At 40.7% G+C, this 23,078-nt stretch overlaps 2 long non-coding RNA genes across 5 annotated transcripts in view; one reads left to right on the top strand and one right to left on the bottom strand.

Moving 5' to 3' along the window:
• The window catches only part of LOC104866795, a 4,479-nt gene extending 1,462 nt beyond the window's left edge, over positions 1-3,017 (bottom strand). The window contains exons 1-2 of the long non-coding RNA XR_781566.1: positions 2,890-3,017; positions 812-948 (exon numbers count right to left, since the gene is read on the bottom strand). This is a non-coding gene — a long non-coding RNA (uncharacterized LOC104866795). The remainder of the gene's footprint in view (positions 1-811; positions 949-2,889) is intronic.
• LOC104866796 overlaps positions 1-23,078 on the top strand; it is a 52,725-nt gene that overhangs the window by 12,153 nt on the left and 17,494 nt on the right. For all 4 annotated transcript variants that reach the window (XR_781570.1, XR_781568.1, XR_004514890.1 and 1 more), the window contains exon 4: positions 16,500-16,633. This is a non-coding gene — a long non-coding RNA (uncharacterized LOC104866796). The remainder of the gene's footprint in view (positions 1-16,499; positions 16,634-23,078) is intronic.

Raw genomic sequence — 23,078 nt, forward strand, 5'->3', positions numbered from 1 at the left:
CCTCATCCCTCACCACCCAACCTCTGAACAATCAAGGAATTGAAAACAGCCTATGCCTCTGAAGATGTATTTCTTGGCCTGGTTGCCAGCCCCCTTTCCTTCCCTACCTGTTCACTCAGAAGCAGGTTATTCTGATTTTATTTGAATGTCGAGAGAATTTACAAATCAAAGTTGCTATCTTCATACTTGTTAAGGGCCCCGTATTTTTGTCACACATATGCCATTCTACCATCTTCTATATAGCTGTCTGCTAATTGGAAAATAGCTTGAAGCTAAAGTAGCTAAAAAGGATTAAATAAAAACAAAGCCTGATTCTTTTGGCTTTCTTCATTTTCCTCCCTCTCATCCTTCCATCATTAACTGGCTGCTAAAATGGCTCAAATTGTAAACTTGGATGAAAAATATGCAAAATGTCCTCTGAAACAAGACATTTGCAGTTTAGAATATGTCATTTTAGACTTACAGCTTGGTATAACATCGGATTCACTGATCAAAATGGAAAGATCTTTTTTGCCAGTTTTTTTTTCCTTCATTAGGAAAATCCATTTTAAGGTCTCCAGGAGGTAAATTATTTTTAGAATTAGTTTTTATTTTATTAGTCAGGTTGCAGAGTGTCAGCACTGCACTGAAGCTGGCTTATTAATATTGATATGATCACTCGGCTCTGTGCTGAGCGACAGGGCTAACCTTCCGGGATGGCAAGGATTCTTTTTAAAGAGACCACACAGTTTTAAAATAGATCTCCAGGTCTTTTCTCCCAGTGTTGTGAAAAGGGCAAGCAGAACGTCTGCCTCTGTTTTCTGTGATTCACCTTACTCATCCAACGCTTCCTCGGTGCCAACTTTGGACCCTCACTAGGCTGGACGCCAGGCCTGCCAGTGAACTTCGAAACGTGGCCCTCTTCTTCAAAGCGGTCAAGCAATTTTGTTGCAGACACTGTGCTGGGAGCTGCAGAGCATTTTAAAGGGTGGTGGTATTATTGCTACAGTTGAGGGAGTATTAGAGGAGGGGAAATACAGAGCCCCAAAGGCTCAGTGGAGTAAGATTGTGCATTCAGCTGCATTCAGATAGTGAGGCCATGTTTACGGACACTCAGTGGCTGGTAGGAGAAATTAGGTTGTGCCATGTCACCGAGGCTGGAGGGCCAACTGGAGTTGTCCAAAGTAAATTTCCAGAGCATCTACAAAGTTTTCAATCAAGGAATCGAATTCATTTATACAACAGCTTTTGATACAAGTTTAGATTAATGTTTGCATAGACAGACTTTATATTTATTAAACAATTCTGAGTCTACTATTTTGTTTTAGAGTAATTGGAACCCAAATTGTCATTTCTGAGTATAACCTATAAATCAAACAGTACCCAGTAATTACAGAAGGTTTGAGTCAATATTCTCTTAATGGTAGAGGAGAAGAGGACATTTTGCAATTTATGTTAAATGTAAAACAGGAAATTTCTTGCAATATAAATTCCTTTAGTGTGACCAAACATAGTATCGATAGCACATTGTGTGTCTACAATGGATATTGCAGAAAGAAGATTCTGAAAACCTTTTCCACGGCATGCAAGAATAAAGGATGAGGTCATCTATATCGAGTAACCCAAGAATACAGTCTTAATGCACAAAAGACCTAGTCTTTAATGATAGCTTTTCTAATCACTGTGCAAAATTCAGAATTCAGACAAATTATTTAAAATACTTTGTTTTTGTTTATTCCAAATCTCGTTCTAGGCCATAAAACACTTTTGAGTATTCAGAACAGAAATTATATGAATTAAGTGCCCTGAATGCAAAATAACAAACCAGCTGCAGAAATAGGACTCCCTTACCGTGTAAGGTGTAATATATGAAACATGAGAACCTGTTGACGGTTCACTCAGTTCTCATTCTCTCCTAAATGCTGGCTAAAACAACAGTTGACAATATCATCGATATTGATTTTCCAAAAGGATTGTTGCCATTGCCTGATGCACCAGGAAATCATTCCTGTTCCCATCTTCCTACTTGGAACACATTTAAAATAACAGCAGCAAAGGAGGGTCTAGGAAGATGTCAAAATCTGAGAAGGAAGGACAGATACAGGCACATTTCCTTAGCTCCTTTCAGCAGGAAGCTAAGTCCACCTTTGTAAGCTCAATCCTTTCTTGGTTACCTGCCTCAGCATCCTTTTTCCAAGTTACAAGTCAATAAAAAAACAGGCAGTGAATACTCCTTTGCATATGGAATCCATATATCGGGTATATCACAGATAGAAAAACATCTTCCTCAATAAGTGGGAGAATACACTGAACATAGCCCAAGGGAAGATGAGGCTGGACTGGGAAGGATTCCCAGCCATGGCACAGTGTATACATGTGGCTCACAAAGAAGGTTATGGAATAATAAATCTGCAGTGTGGACCCATTTTGTCTGGATGGCAGGATTGCATTGCCAAGTTTTGTTCTATTTTTTCTTTGTGTTTCTTCTTTTGTGTTTCTCAGTTGCATACTTGGAGCCTCCCCCATCCCTAAATCCATTCTACTTTTCCAAACCGATGAAGAATCAGAAATAAAGAATCAAAATAGTCTTGTTAGAGATTCACTCCTTGGAGACGGATCTACATGGTCAGTTTTTCACTTCTGAAATGCCAGCTTAAAAAAACAAACAAACAGGAGGGAGAAAAAATGAAGGAAAAGGGCAAATAAAAAATGAAACGAAGCCTGTGGTGGCTAGAAGCACACATTCTGTTCTCATCTAATCTTTTCCTGTGATGACTCTTACTGCGGAAAAAGGATAAGTTTCATTCATGATAAATTCAAGAGTGGCCATGTGACTGGCTTAATCAATTAAATGAGGGCAGAAATGACATCATCTTAGAAAAAGATTTTGATAACCAACCCCTAGCTCACCAGTTCCCTTTATCTTCTGCTTCCAAGAGAACACACACAGGCTGCTTTGCCAGCCTGGATGCCATGGTAACCTAGAATGCCCAGAAAGAATGTAACCATTAAACTTGCCAACTTGCCTGGATAAAGAGACGCACAGATAGGTGAGTGGATCGTGCAGGCTCTATGGTCACCAGTGGATTAACCCATTGATGTTCATAGGTGAATGTGGAGTTAGGAAGGGGACCCAGGTGGTGGTGGTCATGGGGGAGGCATGCCTTTGGAGGGTAAATCTCTTGTTGGTGCTTTTCTCCTATGCTTTGCTTCCCAACCAACATGAACTGGGCAGCTTTGCTCTGCCACACTCCTCGCCATTAATGTTCCTTGCTTTGGAGCCAGCTGATCATACACTGAACCCTCCGAAACCATGAGCCAAATCAAGCCTCTCCTCCTTTTAAGCTGTGGGTGTTGGTTATTTTCTACCTAAAATAGAAAAGCTGGCCATTACAAAGAACGAGTGAGAAATGATGCAAAACATTGCAAACTATAGATATTTTGGGCTTCTTTTTTTACTGCAGCATAAGATGTCCTCTTTGAGTGATAAATACCTTATCTCTGTTCCTGTACTGGCTCCCTACTGAATGTCCTAGTCTCTATCTTCTAATTGAGCCTTTATCTTATTGCCTTGTGTGTTATAGGAAACCTATACGTACGCAAGTAGCAAGCCTCCTGAGGCAAATTATGACAAAGGACTGAGCTTACATTTTTAAATAAAACAATTTAATTAAATAACTCATTCAGCAAACACCTATTGAGGAGACTATGTATCAAATATCAAATGAGATCCTGAAAAGGGATAAAAACATGAATAAAATTTAATTCCTGACTGTATTAGTCTACTAAGGCTTCCATAATAAACTACCATAGAGTGGGTGACTTCAACAAAAAGCATTTTCTCCTTGTGCTAGAGGCTACAGATCAAGGTGTTGTTGGGTTAGCTGTGTCTGTGGCATCTCTCCTTGGCTTGAAGATTACCATCTACTTGCTTTGTCTTCACATAGTCCTTTGATGCATTGTGTATATCCTTATTTTCTTCTCTTGGAAGGACATCATTTACATTGGATTGAGGGTCACCCCAATGATGTCATTCAACCTTCATCACCTCTTCAAAGACCCTATCCCCAAAGGCAATTGTATCCTTAGGCACTGGGGGTCAGGATTTCCTCTTATGAATGTGGGGTACAGAGACACAATTCAGCCTACAACATTCACCTTATGATTCTCCCAGTCTATTTGGAAATAGATGCACATGATGAAACAATTATGATTGATGGTTACTACAAGATATACATGTAACTCTTACTGAGAAATAGATGAAGGACCAACTAACCTTCATTTAGATATAGAATACTTGATACAACATGTCATTCACTCCTGAGTGATTGTGAAAGAAAAGTTAATGAACAAAATTCTAGCAATTTTGACTCTAGTATAAGGGCCAGAATCTTCAGCTTTATTTGCTTGAGTGATATTGCTCTAATCTATAGCAAAGAAAAGTCCTTGGACTGTTTTGAGTGGAATTTCTCTTGTTGGCTATTCAAAACACTTAGCATGCTTCACTTCTTTGTCAGTTTTTGAGTGGGGCCCAGAAAAAGAGAAGGTTCTAGAACAGGCCCAGGCTCCTTTGCAGGCTTCCCTTCCACTGAGGCCATATGATCCAGCAGACCAATTGGTACTTGAGGTTTCAGTAGGTGTCAGCAGATAGGGCGGCTGTTTGGAGCTTCTGCTTGGTCCCATATGTGAATCACAGCAGAGCCCCTTAGGATTTTGGAGCAAAACTTTGTAGTCATTTGCAGACAACTACTCTCCCTTTGGAAAGCAGCTCCTGGCTGCTACTGGGCTTTAGTGGAAATTGAAGGACTGACTGTGGGACACCAGCTTACCATGAGACCTGAGGTGACTGTCATAAACTGGTACCCTCTGACTCACCAAGTCATAATGTTACATATGCACAGCAACAATCCATCATTAAGCAAAAGTGATATATATGTGACTGAGACCAAGAAGGTCTGGAAAGCAGAAGCAAGTCACATGAAGTTTCCCAAATGTCCACGGCCCCTACTCCTGCTATATTGCCTTCTGTCCCTCAACAGGAACCTATGGCTTCATGGGGTGTAATGTATGATCAACTGACAGAGGAGGAAAAGACTGGGGCTTGGTTTATAGATTGCTCTGTGCATTATTTAGGCACCACCTAAAAATGGATAGCTGTAGCTCTACAGCTCCTTTCTGGAACAGCCCTGAAGGACAATGTTGAAGAGAACTCTTCACAGTGGCAGAACTTTGGGCAGTACACCTAGCCATACATTTCTCTCAGAAAAAGATGGCCAGTTGTACAACAACATGCTGATTTGTGGGCTATGTCCAACGGTCTGGCCAGATAGTCAGGGGCTTGGGAGAAACATGGCTGGAAAATTGGTGACAAAGATATTCGGAGAAGAGGTATGTGGCTAGACTTCTCCCTATGATCAAAGGCTGTGCAGAAAGTTGTGTCCCATGTGAGAGTTCACCAAAAATTGACCCCAGCAGAAGAGGACTTTAAGTGGAAAAGATGACTCATTCTGTGGATAGCAGTGAAACTTTCTTCAGTCACCCTGTCATTGCTGAATGGACTCATGAACAATGTGGCCTTGGTGCAGGGATGGAGGTTATGTATGGGCTCAGCAACATGGGTTTCCACTCTCTGAGGCTGATCTGCTATAATCACAGCTGAATGCCCAGTATATCAGCAGCAGAGACCAACACTGAGTCCCTGAAGTGTCAGCATTCTCTGAGGAAATCAGCCTACAACCTGGTGGCAGGTTTACTATGTTGATATATTGGACTGCTTTCACCATGGAAAGGGCAGTACTTTGTCCTAATTGATATAGACACTTATTCCAGGTATTTGCCTTCCCTGCACATAATGCTTCTGCCAAAACTACCATTTGTGGACCTATAGAATGCCTTATCCATTGTTATGGTATTCCGTACAGCATAGTTTCTGACTAAGGAACACATTTTATATGGCCAGAAAAGTGAGGCAATGGATTCGTGTGTATAGAATTCACTGGGACCAACTAGAGTGTTAAAAAGGTAAAATTGCCTTTGAAGATGCCGTTACAGTACTAGCGATGTGGGATGATAGCTTGCATGGGTGGGGTAAGGTTCTCCAAAGGGCTTTATTTGCTTTAAATAGGATCCACTACATAGTACTGTTTCTCCCATAGCCAGGATTCATGGGTCCAGGAATCAAGTAACGGAATAGAAATGGTACCACTCACCATTACTCCTGGTGACCCACTTAGCAAATGTTTGCTTCCTGTTTCTATGCCCTTATGCTCTGCTCACCTAGAAGTCTTAGTTCCAGAGAGGGTAGGGCTTGTGCCAGGAAGCACAGTGACTACTGAACCAGAAGTTAGGACTTCCCTGTGATCATTTTGATCTCTTCATGCCTCTTGAGTAAACAAGCTAAAAAGGCAATTGTGTTTGTCGTTGTGTTTGTTGCTTGATCCAGACTACCAGGGAAAATCAGACTATTACTTCACAATGGAAGAAAGGAGAATACATTTGGAGTGCAGAAGATCCCTTGGGGTGTCTCCTAGTATTCTAAACCTGTTATTTTTGTTTTGCTTTGCTTTGTTTTCTGACATGGGGTCTTTCTATGTATTCGAGGATAGCCTCCAACTCACAGCAATATTCCTGGCTCAGCCTCCTGAGTGCTGGGATTATAGTGTGCACCACTATGCCCAGCTAACATTCCCCTTTACTAAAGCTATTAAACTACAGCAACATAATCCAGGCAGGATGACAATGACCTAGAACCTTCAGAAATAGAGGTATGGAAAAATCCAAAACCTGCTTATGTAATTGCTAAAGGCTAAGGGACTAGAGAATGAGTAGTAGAAAAAAGTACTGTAGTTATAAATGTGGACCATGACCACATTACCAGTCACAGAAACAAGGACTGAAATTATAATTATTCTTTCCTATTTTGTTAATATGCTTATGTGTGTATACACATGCATCAAACATGTTTGTAGTCTGCCGTGGCTGCATAATGTTGACAGATGTAATATTGGTTCTTAAGTATTGCTTAATCTATACTATAATGTTTACATTATGAATGTTAGAAGATGTGTAAGCATCATCCAAAGAAAAATTGCCTTCTATTCTGGAGAGGGAATTAGTGTGCTTCTGTTTGTATACAGAATAGCTGTGTCATGTTAGGCATAATAATGAATTTGCTATTTTATTTGGATACTAAGTCTGATTAAAGGAAATATGTCTGTTCGTGACAAAGAGTTGATTGTGATAGTTAATTGTGTCAAGTAGAATCGATTAATAAATGCCTAGCACATTAGAGGAGCACAGTTCTGGGTGTGTCTAGACAGTGAACTTGTAAGCTGTGAACTGGAGGTGGATGACCTACCCTGGACGGGGGTGGCACCAACCAATAGGTTTGTAGCCTGGATGGATAAAAAGGGAAAGAAAGAAGTTTCCACTCTTTGCTTTTTTTGGAGGAACTCTGTTCTTCCCCATTACCTCTGGACATTTGTCTGCAGTTCCTTCTGGCAGACTCTTCAGCCTTCTAACACAGATCCTTCAGCTTTTCTATGCAGACTCACACCAGACTCTGCAGTGAGCTTTGGGTTTGGACTTTGACTACATCCTCTGGCATTTCGGCAGGCAGATAGCCATTTTGTATTCTTCCTCCTCTGACATTGCAGGTGGCTGTTCTAAGCTTACTTTACAAATCCTTTGTAAAACTCTGTTCTTCCACTGAACCCTAACTGATACAATACCGTAATTTTACATGATTGTTTTTGGAAATGCAGCCTTCATTAAACCATGGTTGACACTGCACAAAAGGAACCCAAGTACCTCTCTTTAAATGAATCAAATATTTGAAGACAAACAGGCTGTAATTATATAAACCAAAGGACCTCATGCAGGCCAAGCCTAAGCAAAGGGAAAAGCTGAGCATACTAGGGAATTCCACACATCACCCAGTCTCTATGCCTTAAGGTAAAGGGGGGTTGGGAGGATGCAGGTGGATGGAAGGCTTATCTATAATTTTGCCATTCTTCTTACCTCTTTCTGTAACTCGCTCTTAGAGATTTCTTCCTAATACATCCCCACACCAATCTTTTCAGCCTCAGGATGAGTTGCTGTGTATGTATATACACATTACAGAATATGCACACACACACACACACACACACACACACACAATACGGTAAGAAATGATCAAAATATATGGTGAATGCTTAAATTAAAAAAAAAAAATTTTTTTTTTGTACCAGGGATTGAACTCAGGCCCTTGCACTTGCGAGGCAGGTGGCGGAACCACTGAGCTAAACTCCCAGCACAAATTAAGGAATTTATTACAGTAAAAGTTATATTACATTAATCCCCCTCAAAATACTCTCTTTCACTACAAACCACCTAAACCATCATTCTTGTCACTTTCTGAAACAGTCCTGGAAGTTCTTTTTCCCAAGTGACTTTACAAGATACGGTTAAAAATACACACACACACACACAGACACACACACACACACACACGGTGAATGCTGCTAGCAAGTGCAATCCAAGAAAAAGGAAGGTTTTAAAAACATTACAGTGTTGCCCGGGTGTGGTGGTGCATGCCTGTAATCCCAGCACTCCGGAGGCTGAGGCAAGAGGATCACTGTGAGTTCGAGACCAGCCTGGGCTACACAGTGAGTTCCAGGTCAGTTTCAACTGCATAGTGAGACCCTTTCTCAAAACACCAAAAAAAAAAAAGGCCAGAGATTTGGCTCAGTGGTTCTACGACCTTCCTTACAAGCAAAGCAGAGTTCAATCCCCAGTACAAAAAACCAAAAAACAACAACAACAAAAAAATAACCATTACAATGTGTCCTCATCTACCTTACTCATCAGATCTGCCACTGCTACAACTTCTGGCTCTTCCATAAATAAAAGAGATCATAAAAGGTAAAGGTTTTCAATCATTTCAGGATATCTGGGAAGTCACAACAGTGCAACTAGACGTTTATTTAAGAGGACTTCCAGAACTGCTTAAGAAAGAGGCAAGTGCTACAGGAAATATATTGTCATAGCCTGTAGCTAGAGGCCATCCCAAAGCCTCAGGCAGACACTGGTGGGAGTTTTTGGAGGTGGCTGGGTCCAGGGTGTGTGCTGCTGGGAATGATGCATGATGGGAGGCTACAATTCCGGCTGCCCCACCCTGGGGGTAAGTATTACCCACCGTAAGGGTGGGTAGCCCTGATAAGATATAAGGGGCTCAAAGAGGGTCGCTGTTAGTCAACTGTTGCTTGGTGCTGCTGCTGCTTGCCTTTGCTACCTCCTGCCTGCTCTGTGATGCCCCTCTGCCAGCCGACCCTGCCTCGGAGCCAGCTGACTACGGACTGAATCCTCTACAGCTGTGAGCTAGAACAAACCTTGTCCCCTTTAACTTTGGGGGTCAGGTATTTTGTCTCAGCAAGGAGAAAAGTAACTAAGACAAATATTTTTGAAGCAGGTGGGTATATTTTGAGTGGATTAAATGGCAATGTTATCTTCACTATAGTAATTTTTAAAAATTTAAGCATTCACTGTATTTATCATATGTAGTATATATCATAAACTATATATACTGACATATATTTTTCTCAGTTCTATACCTTATTTTCTGAAAGTCAGTTGAAACATGAATTTATAGTTTCTGCTCTGTATCATGAAAGCTTTAAAAGGCCCAGCTCAGAGAAGTACTGAACAATATAGAACTAACTGATTGAGTGGAAGGTGATACTGAAATATAGGTCATGTGTATTAAATGAAATACTCTGATACAGAATTTGCGCCTTCTTGAAAATGTAATGACTTAAAATTTTCCCAATTGAGAAAATAGTGTTTTTGTTGGGAGTGAACATTAATGCTATAACAAATGCCAAATAGAACAGATTGAAAAGCTCTGACATGAACTGATATAATGTCGATCTTAGTTTTATGATATAATTGTGAATTATGTACTTTATTCATTGGCAATTAGAGAGCAGAACAGATGGAGAAGGTTTAGCTTAAAGTGATATGTCCATTAAAATAAACAGCACTGCCAAGTGCCTATTCATGTTTATGAGTTTAGCAAATTCGCTGTTAAAATCTCATTGGAAAATAAGGACTTATTGTCCTAATGTTGGAGTCATCCACCTAATGATAGGAGTAAAAATCTTCTATTACTATCGGATCTACCTATTATCCCGTTTGCTTTCCAGAGGGTTTTAACTGGATATTTTGGCTGCTGTGGAAATTCAGATATTGGCAACCCTATTTTCCCATTATTTCGACATTACTGTAGAGAAAATCAAGCTAGCCACCAAACAGAAATAGAAAATTTGATTATTAACCTAAGTGCATATCTTTTAGTGTATTGTTGGAAGGACAGATGGCAACTTTAAAAAATGCGGATAGTGCATGTTTCTATTTTCGCTAGACGTGTTTGCTTCTGTCCCTAGCATATTTTCACCACCTTTTTGGATGGTATCTAGGGCTCCTTTTCTGCTTCAGTCTGCACTCACTGGGGTGAGAAAATGAAGTACAGTCATCCAGGTTCTCAGGGGTCCTAACCGGAGGTAACGTCACACGTACGGCACCACAGTTGGGATCAGGGTGAGGCAGATCCCATCACACATCCTTGGTACTGGTGTATGTTCAGCCCTTCTAGAAAGGAATCTGGCAATGTGTCTGAGATGCCTTGAACACTTCACTACCATAAATTAAATCTTATAAATTTATCCTATGGAAAGAATAAAACATACAGATACACACAGGTGCAGGCAGAACCCCCTAAATTATAAAACTTTATGCCTAAAAACAATCACTGCAGTGGGCCTGGGATTTAGCTCAGTGGCACCACCGCTGCCTCTCAAGCACTGGGTCCCAAGTTCGATCCCCAGTACCAAAAACAAAAAGCAGAATCAGTGCATTCAGTATAAAATAGTAAATATAAGGAATTAAGCCACACAGGCCATAGAGGAGTTGATTAAGAAATTATAGAACAGCCATATTTAAAAAAAAACTACAGGGTAGAAAAATTTTTATATGAAGAATATATAATAATGTAGGAAAATGTATATATTATAATGTGGAATAGAAAAATAGGACTAATAAAACAGTTAATGATTACTGAGTACCTTTCAATATTAGATATTCTTATAAATTCTCTATAAAAACAGTGTTATATAATACATGACCCACTAGAGTAGTGGTAGAATACCTGTTGGAAGGGAGAGGAGGTAGAATTTGAACCCAAGTATTCATATTTCCTAGAACCTCCTTTTAGTTTCTGTGTTATACTACCCCTTCAGCAAAGTAACAGTATCATGAGAATAGTATTAATCAGACAGCGCCCACAGAGCAGTGACTAACACTATCTAGTATTTACCATTGAAGGAGGGAATCTACTGCCCCATGCTAGAATCCAATGTCATCTGTATCTTGCTTTGAAAACAGAGCTCAGTGGAAGAAATTCTGCACAGCTTTTACAGGCTCCTGCAGAAGAGGCCCCAAAGCTCCCACTTCTCCATTCGGGAAAGTCTGCTGTGAGGTGGTGGTGGGAGGAAGTTGGTCTATGCTGGGAGATAGGGTCTGAGTGGAGGAGAATCAGCTGTCCCAGCCCCAGGCAGGTTAACTACCAGACAGGTGAGTTCAGCCACCTTGGCCCTTCCACATTAATGTATCTAGCCCCCGAACGCAGCCACGTGGGTGAGTCCAGGCGAGCTGAACAGAAAACACCACTTGATCCGCATCGTCATAAAAAAAATAATGATTCAGTTCAAAATTCAATATGCAAAGCAATAATTCAGTATTGCTTTACTCTGCGAAATTTCAATGTGGTTTGTTTGTTATACTGTAGTAGGTAATGGATAAGCCCAAAATACTATGAGATGTCTTTAAGCAAAATTATAGAAATACATGTCCTTTTTTAATGCAAAACTAATGAATGATCATTCTAGAAATTACTTCACTGATTTGAGACTTCAGTACCTGATCTCTTGGGCATGGACTCCCGAGTTTGCTCAGTCTTGTCGCACTGTGACAGAAAGTCTTTCTAATAAAACTGGCCATAGTTAGTGTGTCCTTCCATGGTCGAGGAAAGTCAACTTTGCTAGGAGAGACAGAGTGTAAACAGCGCAGAGATTTGTAAGTCCCTGTCGGCAGGTGAGTGGTGAGGTAAGGAATAGGCAGTGTGGAGGACTAAGAAAATATTCTGAATATTTCTTCTCCCTGGAAGGAAGAAGGGTGGAGTCACCTTTTCAGGATGAACACATGGCTGGCCCTTGGACCCTGTCTCTAATTCCCACCTCTACTTTCATTGTGGGCACCACGCTCTCTCGAAAGAGACAGAAGTTGCAATTCTGCTTGTATCTGCTTATCCTCTGGCAATTCTGAGTCACTGAAGATCTAAAATCGTAAGCAGGGTGGGGCAAGGCGACTGTCAATACTCAAGTTAGGAAGTGGACATTTTTCAAGAGAATTGTGATGAGATTGAGATGCCAAGCTGAAAAGTGCATTTCCAGCCAAGTGACATTTGTTACCGTGGATCACTTCTCGTAAGAAACTCTTTCCTGCTGGGGATTTAGCTCAGCGGTTCGGTGGCCTGCCTTGCAAGCCCAAGGACCCAAGTTCAATCCCCGGGTACAAAAAAAAAAGGAAACTCTTTTCTCTGTTAGCTTCCATAAAAAGTTCTCCTGACTTTCTTTGTACCTCTCTGGCCACTGTTTCTGTGTCTATCTGGTATTCTTTAAATAATCATAATTCTGGCCTCTATTCTCACCCTACCTACTCTCATTGCGTGGTATAAATCATTTCTCTGTGCCTGTGTATGGGGGGTGTTTGTTTTGTTTTATTTTGTTGCAGTATTTCCTTCTCTCTAGCACCTGGAGCTCCTGGGGCATCCAGTTTTCCACTCAGTATTTTCATCTAGACCTTTCTCAAGTGCCATAATCCGTCATCAAACAAAATTCAATTTCTGCTTTTCTCTGAGACCTTCTTTTGCCTCATTTTTCTCACTGAGGTTCTTTTCAGACTTTGACCTACGTCCAGTCAAGTCCTGTCTGTTGGTTGTCACTCCAGGATTGGCCTGCACAGCTGTGGCTGGACTGTCCCCCGTGTGTCCCTCCAGTTCTTTCTTGCCTCTGTGATAGCCTGAATTGTGCTTCTGTGCAGTGAATTTCAGACTGGGAATGCGCCTCGCCCCTCGGCACACTGGAGCCTGTTGCACTCACCAAGGAGGACGGCTCTTGTCTTCTGCCTCCTTCCAGCCCACCCTTTCCCACCTTCCCAGTCTCAGCTCAGAGACTTGTTTGAGAAGCCCGTCATGGCAGCTGTGGAAATGGCTTCTCCTTCCATAGTGCTTAACAGGTAACTCACCACTGCGTTCATTACGCTGCTCACCATCCCCTGTGCTTGTCTGCCTTGCCTAGAAGACCCGCCGGTTTCCTAGAACCTGGCCTGTTTATTATTCCGTCTAAGACTTGCCTTTGAGTGAGTGCACCGGGAACGGAGTGACGACAGAACAAACGCCACACATCCAACCCCCAAGAGAGAGAGCTCTCTGGAAGCGACCCAGTGTGAGGGGGAGAGTTTGCAGAATGAGACAGAGAGATCTCATCAAAGAATAAAAGATAACAGTGAGTGACACAGGATGCTTAACGACGGGGCCAGCAGTGTTTCCTCCTGAGTTCATCAATAGTCTGCGCCCAATCCAGAAGAGTCAGCCAAACCTACCACGCAACTGTGATTTCGATCACCGCCTCCCCAGATATGACAAGGGGTTGTACCTTGGCCCACCCCTTGCAGCGTGGTCATCGCCAGTCTCCACGGCGCTGCGCCCTTCTGGCACGCAGACTCTCACAGCTTTATACCAATGGCCCTGCCTCCATTCCCAGCTCTCTTTTCCAGCGTGACCCCCGACAGAACGATCTCCCTCCGAGCTTCGACACTCATCCTTTGCATATGAGGGAAACTGCTGGTCCCTCTACACAATGGACAAACTGTGAGGAATTATTTGTCTAGCTTCCGTTGCCTTGAATGAGCCACACAAATCTGCATACTTCTTGGAGGCCCCCTAGTCCCGTCATGTAGGGCAGTTGTCTCCCTCTCCCTTCTTTTTCGCTTTTAAAACTACTTCCTTCCTGCTTGGCTCCAGCAAAGCCCTTCCCCTCTGTCTATACCACGCCGTCGCCGTACCTACTGGCCACACACAGGCTGCACATGTTTCCTGGCGACCTTGACCTCTGGGCTGCAGCAGCGTTCTTTCTGCTCCAGCTGATTACCCTGGCTAAAGCGTGGGCCGTCTGTCTCCAGCGCCGAGCAGCTAAGGTTGCAAAGCACTGAAGTAGGGGTCACAAGGTATCAGCGCAAGTAAGCATTGGAGCTCAGAGTCCCTTTAGAGATGAAGAACCCATTCAACAAATAGTAAATAACAAGTAAGAGGGGATATGATACATTGCTTGAGGTTGCGGACCCAATCTTTATCCAGACTTTTAAATCTAATCTTTACAACCATTTGAGGAGGTCAAGCACCAATAGATGAGAATCTGAGAGGAGGAAAGAAAGGATGAGAGGGGTCGTGCCCTTCCCCACACCACACAGACAGCCGAACCGGGCCATGGCCTCATCACCGCTCCACGCGTCACCCTGGGGCCATGTGGGAGGGGGCGCCACTGCTGCTCTGAGGGGAAAACCGCCACAGAAAAGGTGAAAGACAGTCAGTGCCGGAGAGGACTGCCAGGGTTTGGATAAACGGGAAAGAAATGCGGAGGCACTCGGGACAGCAGGCGCTTTAACAACACCCTTAAGGCTTCCTCGGCTATTCAGTCAACTCTAAGAATCCCTACTTCCCAAATAACAGAATTCATTCAGGCTGTAGCTCCACTCACCTGTTGGTGCTTCATTCCTCCGTGCTAAGGTGAGGGTCTCCTGGAAGCCCTAATGGTCTTCGCACCTTTGCTGGGGAGCCTCTGCTTGTTCTGAGCCTGCCGATTTGTTATCTCCCAGCAACACTGAACAGGATTGAAGCTAATGGCAGAGAGAACCATTGCTTGCAGTTTATGCAATATAAAAATCAACTCCCCTTAAAATAAAACTCTCAGAAGAAACAAACCATTTAAATACATGCGGGCACTTTTTTTCCCCTGATCAATAACCCTAGCATTGAGCTGGAATAAGTAAGTTCTTTGCTAATGTGAATCACATATTGACTGATTGGGGAAAACCTAATATTTAGCTCAGGAGGCTTTTATCTCTCAATGAAGAGGCCTGAAAGAGCCACAGTGGTGTCCAGGCTACAGTTTTGTTTGCTTGGCGAAATGAGTTCAGTGGCAGTGTCTTCCTGGGTACACTTTGAAAGTGAATCGGAATTTACTCCCAGCACAGGCTGTGGCCAAACAAACTCTACCTGCCTGATCCTGTAGGAAGCTGGATTGGAAGTTAACTAAGTAGCAAATAAAAGTACACAGAGGTGCCCTGGCCTAGGCCCTGAGGTCTCACAAGGAATTGATATTCTCTCTGCAAGAGAGTCTCTAAAATGTAACTTCCTTTAAAGAAAGTTACTCTGATTTTTAATCTTCACTGCAGTAACTGTGTTTACTTTAGGACTACATAGTTTAGGATTACATAGTTTAGCTTAGTACATGTGGCATCATTTGATACCTGGTTAGGGAAACAAGCAATCAAAAGGCTGAACCATAAGTTTTTTGTGTGACGGCAGCCCAGCTTGGTAATTCTGGACTCTAGCGTCCGGTGGCTTCCCTTTTTTATGATTGTGGAAGGGGCACCAAGAGAGAAAACCATGGGGCATCTGGTCTCACGTGTTTCTAAAGGGACTCATAATATTCTGTTCATGTCTCAGAGACCTTTGATGTAAAACAGATAAATAACATCACATCTTGCAGCGTGGTGCCTTACAAACACCTGATGAGATTGAATTACATGTTCGTATTAAGTGTTCGTCAGTGTACTTACTGCGTAGATCTTCCCATAAGCCTCCGCAGACTTCTCGGAGGTGACTATATTGACACCGACACGTGTGTGTTTGCATCGACCCGGAACACGGACGCCCATTTCATAATCTATTACTTACCTAAGTACTAGCTGGTCCTTTCTCACTTTCAGTGCCCCTGTAGAGGTTTCAGTTCCGGAAGTGAAGACACGACTCACAATTAACACGTTCCCACCATCTTGAACCAGCAGTGGTATGTGCGTGACCGTCCCATTGGCCAGCTCGGACCACTGTTGGTACAAGGGGTACACAATTGCGCATGCACCACCGGTGGTTCGAGCTGCCTGGCAGCGAGACATATAGATTACGGCAAAATAGGGTCTCCTGGTGAACGTGTTAAACCACCTGAACTTCCTTAAAGGGCAGAACTATTTCAAACCCAATTTACAAGATACTTGTGTCTTAAAAGAAATTTAAAATTCATCGGTTAATCTCAATTTAAATCTGCAAGGTGTTTGCATTTATATGTTGGCAATTCACTGTTCCTGAGATTGAAAGAATAAGGGGAGTCATTGTGGTCTAAGGTGCTTTTTTTCCTCCCGCATAGGTAACACATAGCACGTGGCAGTAAACAAGTACAGCGGACCCTCCAGTTGCAACCAGCCTGACATGCGAACAACTTGGGTTAATAAGGTTAATAGGAGATTCACCTGCCTCTTGTTATTTACAGTGAGTACCCAGGTAAACGTCTAGATTTCAGCTGTATTGGCTCACAGCCAACTTGCGTTACAACTAGCCCTGGGAAACTGATTGAGTTCGTTAAGTCAAGGTCCACTATAATTAAAAATGAGTACCTGAAAAGCTCAGGGTGATTAGGACAGAGGATTGTGGAGCAACTTTCATCTATGTCTCTTTCATACATACATCATTCTCTTTCATACATAAACCTTCATTTTTATCCCCTGTCCCCTTCCAACTCCTGATTTTATTGTAGGTGTGCATGTGTGTGTGTGTGTGTGTGTGTGTGTGTGTGTGTGTGCACGTGCGCTCATGGGAGAGAGAGGGAGGGAGAGAGAGAGAGATTGAGAGAGATGAGGGGGGAGGAAAGGGAATAGGGACATTGCTAGATCTTTCTGTCTGAGACATTTGTATCAGTGGAGATGGGTGCAGTAAAGGTAAAACAGTTATTTTAGAAAGTATCGCAAAAAGGGGATTAAAAATGTTGGAAATGGGAGTTAATTCCATGCATGCTATTTACCTGCTGCTGTAATTTGTCAAACACACTATCTTCTTTGGTGCCAATGAAAGCCTTACTGGATGGCCTTAGCTAAATTATATGAGCTTTTGAACTTCTCATCTGTAGAATGAGATCAATATTTTATAAGATTGCACCAAGACTCAGGTAACATGATATGTGAAGTTATCTGTCAGTTTCTTGCCATATATCAAGTGCTCAATAAATATTAGCTTCTCCTTCCTTGCAGCTCAGAAGCTGTTTTGTTTTGTTTTGTTTTTAATGTCGTCCATCCTGCTGAAAGAGACTGAAAGAGATGTGTCAAGTTCTAGTTCTTTGACTAGAATATCAGCACGCTGGTAAATGTGCTGTATCTTTGCAAGGAGAATGAATTGAAATGGCTCATGCAAATTCTATTGAGATAAAAAAGAATCAAAACTGCAGGCACGATATACAAAGAAAATGATTTCCTTTAGATCTGAAGCCTGATTTTCTTTTCACACGCTCTGATTTCTTTTAAGCCCTGGGCATCCAGGCATATGTTCTGGCTGCTTGGAAGCATAATTGTTTTCTCTGGTGACTTGGCATCCTTCTTTCCCCAGATTTTCCCTGTATTTCATCTCACAGAGGTGCTGCCACCCTTCTTTCAAGTGATAGGTGCTTGATACATACTACCTAGCTATGGTTAGGGAGCTAGCTTTACCTTCGTTTTCAACCCACAAATAGCATATGTTCTTTTTATAACCCACAAACTTGAGATTTTTAGATCTGATTCCTTTATGGCTTTACTGGATAATGGGTGAGGGGATTGGAAGTGAGATTTGGGGATGACGGGATGGGAATATTTTTCCTCTAATTCCATGAAAAAAAAATCTGATTTAGAGTATTTCCCCCTGGTCCTATCTGGAGAGTAGTGCTGTAATTATAGGTTACTTTGATAAAGCCTTTCTTTAAAATTCACTGAAATGAACTCAGAATCCTTTTTTTTTTTTCCTGTTTTTTTTTTTTTTTTTTTTTTTGCAAAAAGTTAAGAACAGAGCCTTCATAAATTTTGCCTATTTTCTATTTGGAAGGATTCAGCAAGAATTCAATACAATAATTTAGATATAGTTAAAACCTAGGCTACATAGGGCACATGTATTTTTTATTATATTTTACTTCATAAATTTGTTATTATTTATTATTATTATTTTGAGGGGGTCCTGGGGATTGAACTCAGGACATTACACTTGCAAGGCAGGCGGTGGAACCACTGAGCTAAATCCCCAGCCCCATTCATGATTGATATTAGGCCTGATCATTTGCAAGTCCGGCTGGAAAGACACTTGAGTGCCATACTCTTATAATTTGTATCTTTTAAAACAATTTTCCTATCACTGCTAATGATAAAACCACCAAAAATGTAGCCAATGACTATGTTTTAGGCTTTGTTCAAAAAGCTTTCTTTCTCATTGAGTTTATCGGTACTTTTTAAGTATACAGAACAGTTACACTCATCATTGGGATCTTGCACCTGTACATGACAGGCCTTGGTTCTCATTTTTTCCCTTTGTTCCTGCCCTCTCCCTCCCCTTCCCCTATTTACAAAGACTTTAAATAAATCTAGGCTCCCACTAACAGTTTGATGGAGGCATTATTCAGACAAGACTACTTTATAGTTGAGACTATTGAGGCAGGGGAAGGCAAGACATTGTCCTAGGACCACACAGATATTAAATTTTAGGGCCAGAATTCGAATCAAGCATGTCCAGGATGTCTAACTTGCATCATTAGTTTCCCAGTGCAGCTAGACATACTTGAGATGCGAGTATCATGGTCAAAGATGTCAGTACAGATAGGAATGAACACACTGGCTTTGCATGTCTATATATAAATTGGGTTTCCTGTGTTCATTGCAATTTTTCCCCTGTGACTTCAATTGCAACAATGACCCAAATTTTCTACACTTCTCTATATTCACATCCTTTATTTAAGACTTTGTAGCTGCTCTCGTGGTCATTTTATTCTCACCTCTCCTGGAAATGGGCCTGGGCCTGTAATTTGCTTTGATTAATAAAATGTGGCAAAAATAATCATGGGCCAGCTTCCAGTCCAGGTTTCAAGACAGAGAAGTTCATTCTGCTCTAGGTTTCTTTTGAAGCTTTCCACCACTATGAGATCCAGCCCGAGACAGCCTGCTGGAAGATTTAAAACAAAAAATTGTGTGAATAAAGCTAAGTACATAGCGCATCCTGAGGGCACCATCCTGTGGCTGAGCAGCCACCTAATGGGAGTAGGAGCAAGCTCAGGAAAAACGGGCGGAGCCCAGCCCTGCTCAGCAGCACAGTCCTGGAGCTTCTCAAGCCACCAGAAATAATACAGGGTTATTACTGCTCGAAACTACTGAGTTGTAGGGTGGGTTGTAACACACAAACAGTGAATCAGTATGAGGCCAGTCCTATGGGGATGATTTTGCTAGTATTTAAGCTTTCAGACTCGGTGTCCTAGCATATTTCAAACTCTCATAATCACCTTTCATGTTAAAAAACAAACAAAACTAAAACAAACAAATGAAAAAACAATGCAAAGCACAAAGAAGCAAAATCAAGAGAGATGAATAACTCTCCCTATTCCTGCCCGTAGTCCTTCCTGTTGCTCAGTTACTATCGGTTAGAATTTATTAAAGCACATTTTAAAGCTGCGGGTTAGAAACAATCTAAATTTCCAGGAAAACCATGCTAAATGGATTCACCAGAAGTAATGGTTTAGCACACTTCTTAATGCTGAGCATGTATACACCATTTTTGTTCTGTTTTTTGGTGACTGTCCAGACACATGACACTTGTGTTTTATTCTTCTAGAGGGACCTTATGAATGAATTTGAAATATGATTGTCAACTAGGTTTAGCAGACCTTGTGAAAGAAAAGCATTGCGGGACTTATCCATCAGTTTAACACTCCCATCCCCCTTAAATCATAGAAATTCTAGAGCTAGTATTTATTAGCTCGTTCATTCTGTACATCAATTACCTCAGGCCCTGTACGCTACAGCTCCATCAAAAGCATTAAATAGTTCCCAGTGGCAAATTCCTGGTTATCTTTAGCTCATGCTGTTAAGTAAGTTTCCACAGTCTTTATAGCTTCAGCATTTATTGTATTTTTAAAATGACTTGGTTTCAGCTGTTAGAGCTCAAGATGTTGGCTTAAAGGGAACATACTTGCCGGAATGGGAGTACAGAATTTGGTTTTTCAGTTTCTCCAAGGCCATTCCATTTGGGGCATCCCTGCTCTATTGGAGAGTTTTCCAAAAGCTGTTAGCTTGTATTTCAGATGTTAACATGTTATTTACATATTTCTGGTAAATTAATTGACTCTTCCAGTTTAGGGGACCCTAATCAATTATCTGACTGCCTCGGAATTCTTCTGAAGAACTTTTACTTCACAAGCAACCTTTTTCCCTCATGCGAGTTATCTGCTTTCTGGATTGTAGATGAAAGGTTTTCACATTTAACGGTTGACACGGTTAGCTCCTCTGTGCCCAGTGCCTTCCTCATGGTGTTGCTGACCTCTTCCTTTCTTCTCTGGTCCTTTAACATGACCAAAGTGATGTTCCTACCTAATCTGGTGGTTGTTGAAGGCTGCTGTTACTGCCTTTAATTTCTTTAACAGTATGAAATTTTCCTTTCTGAGAAATTATGCTTTTAGGAAAGTGGGTGGGGTGGCAATTAATCACAATTAGACGGTGGCACTAATATCTATAAGGTCCTTCCCAGACCCTAATGCGTTTGCTTGTAATTCCAGACTTCTAGGAGACGAAGGCAAAAGGATTGAAAGTTTGAGCCCTACATTGAGTTTATTGGTACATTTTAGGTGTACAGTACAGTCACATTCATTATTGGGATCTTGTACTTCTACATGACAGGTCTTGGTTCTCATTTTTTCCCCTGTCCCTGCCCTCCCTTCACCCCCTCCTCCCCTTCCCTATTTACAAACATTTTATTTCAATTTTTCATTTAAAAACAATCATTTTTAAGAAATTTTAAAAAGTACCAGAGTCGCAGCTCAGTGCAAAGACCCTGGGTTTAACTGCCAGTGGCAAAGACGAAGCAAAACAAAACAAAATAAAATCCTGTCATTACGTCTATCTTGATTTCTTAGTCAATGTAGCAAAGTAAAATGATTAACCAAGTATATTATATCTTACTTTTTAAAAATGTTGTATCCCTTTTCTTACAATCACATAGCCTTGGTAAGATATTTTAGATTGCTCTAAATAGAAAATTAGTCAAATCAGTTAACTTAATGATTCCATGCCTACATTTAAAAATTCTATTAGTATTTAATTTGACATTTTCTTCCTTTAGTCATTTTTAGAAAGTATGTGTCTTGCACTGATACAGCTTTCTTCCAGATGCCAAACTTGTCTTAATACCCCCAAAATTTTTCTACCTATTTAAAGGCTATTAGATCAGAGTGGCTAGGCTATAAATAATTTTTCCTCTACTTTGCATGTCACATTTTCTTAGAGCAATATTTCACAAAACTTGAACACTTCAAGCACACTCAAAATGTATTGATATGTATAACATATGTGTTATGTAATATACATAATATATTTATATAGAACATATATTTATCAAATGTATGCATATACATTGTTAACATTATAAACACTATAAAAGTGAGAATTTAATAATGAAATTGCCATGTATTTGTTGTTTTGAATATATTTTTCCTGTAGATTATATATACATTTCATCTTGGACACATTCCATCTAATAGCTTACAGATATTACACTGCTTCATGTTACTTATTTGGTCAAAATTGTAGTATCACGTATCTCTTAAATGTTGGTAACTTAGAAAATCAGGAGGACCCTAGATTTATTATACAAATATTAAGTTAAAGTAGCTTCCGATTGCTGCCTGTGATTTAACTCAGCTGGTAATTAATACTCAATAAGCTACTTGGTACATGTAATTGTTATAATCTTTGATAATATTTTTCCTACAAGGCAGATGATATTCTTCACTCCAGTCAAGCCAAGTTTTGTCTTCTTTAAAAGATAATAGTTAGATACTCTTTAGTTTTTGAAACTGCACACTTTGCCAATAAGAAAATGGACTCCACTAACATTTTCTGACTCAAAATAGCTTTGCAAGCATAATATTGAAACATTTGAAGATGAATGGAAACAAAACATAAAGACCTTGTAGATCAAATGTATTATTTTTATATGCATGTGTAGGAAGAAAAACAGGAGTGATTTGTTACCATTTAATGCAATTATACAAATATAAATAAATTGTATTCCATTTAAAAACTGTATACTTTTGTAATACGGAGGGTGGAAGGCAGGAAAGGGGAAAGGGAAAAAACAAAAACTAAGATATATCATGTACAGGTACAATTCCCAATGATGAATGTGATCAAAATGTGTATCAAAAATGTACCAATAAAGTTAATTTTTAAAAATAGTGCATTAGAAATACCTGATACATTTAGTACTTTCCACATGATGACTACCTTCAAAAATTGTACATATTGCATCTTGCACTGGTGATATCTCACCTTGATTGAGTTTTTCAAAGATAAATAAAATCGGCAAACTAGCTGGACTGAAAATAAGGGAAGACTTAAGTGAAATAAGAAACAAAAGAAAACATTATAACTGATACCCTAGAAATACAAAAGATAGTAATAGACTATAATGAATAATAATATGCCAACAAATTCGATAATCTAGAAGATATTAATTAATTCTTAGAAAGAATCAATCATGAGTACATAGAAAACCTAAACAGATAAATAATCAGTAAGGGGATTTAATTGTTAAAAAATAACCTTCCATGAAAATAAATGCCCAGGACCTAATGCCTTCATGACTGCATTCTATCGAATATTTAAAGAAATGGCAATAATCCTGTTCAGTATCTTCCCCAAAAAGCTGAAGAGAGGAGATTTTTCCAAAC

Source organism: Fukomys damarensis, unplaced genomic scaffold (assembly GCF_012274545.1).
Source record: "Fukomys damarensis isolate Sample0158 unplaced genomic scaffold, DMR_v1.0_HiC HiC_scaffold_31, whole genome shotgun sequence".
NCBI lineage: Eukaryota > Metazoa > Chordata > Mammalia > Rodentia > Bathyergidae > Fukomys > Fukomys damarensis.